This window comes from Lipotes vexillifer, unplaced genomic scaffold, assembly GCF_000442215.2.
Source record: "Lipotes vexillifer unplaced genomic scaffold, Lipotes_vexillifer_v1.1 scaffold479, whole genome shotgun sequence".
Taxonomy (NCBI): Eukaryota; Metazoa; Chordata; class Mammalia; order Artiodactyla; family Lipotidae; genus Lipotes; species Lipotes vexillifer.
In genome coordinates, this window is record NW_006796443.1 from 2,015,207 (window position 1) to 2,015,822 (window position 616).

Below are 616 nucleotides of genomic sequence, written 5' to 3' on the forward strand. Positions count from 1 at the left end.
GCAGGAATGAAGGAAGCTGGTCAACCTGCTGTCCTAAATCCTAGTACTCCTCATCCCCCTCTCAAGTCTTATCTCTGGCCAAGAATACACATGAAGTCTGAAAGTAATGAAAAGATCTGAAGGTAGCATCTGGAGGGTGTCTAGCTGCCCCAGGCAGCTCTTCAGTAGCCAGCCTAAACAGTGCGAGCAACAGCCTTCTCTCTGTGGAACAGATGCTCCTCACTCAGCAAATGTTATGCTGAGAGTCTTTTCTGTGCCAGTCATGAGCCAAGTGCCATTAAGAAAAGAAAAGAATTAGACATGGCCTTCAGTGGTCTACAATTTAGTTATCTCAGTCTTCTCCTCTGGGTACCTCAGATTTCATCATCCTCTTGTCTCACCTCATAAACTTTCCCTGCTCTTTAGTTCTCTGTTGTTTCTAAACCTTGGGATGTCACTGCACAAGGTCCCGAGAATGCCCCTATTTTCACATCTCACTGAACCTGAATGGAGAAATCAGATGATCAGCCTCTTTTTTGTTTCTCTGGGCTTTCCTTTGCAAATGTGCTCTTCACAGTATTCTCTCTCCTGTCTTTCTACGACTCCAATTTCACGTATATTAGACCTTTCACTCTTT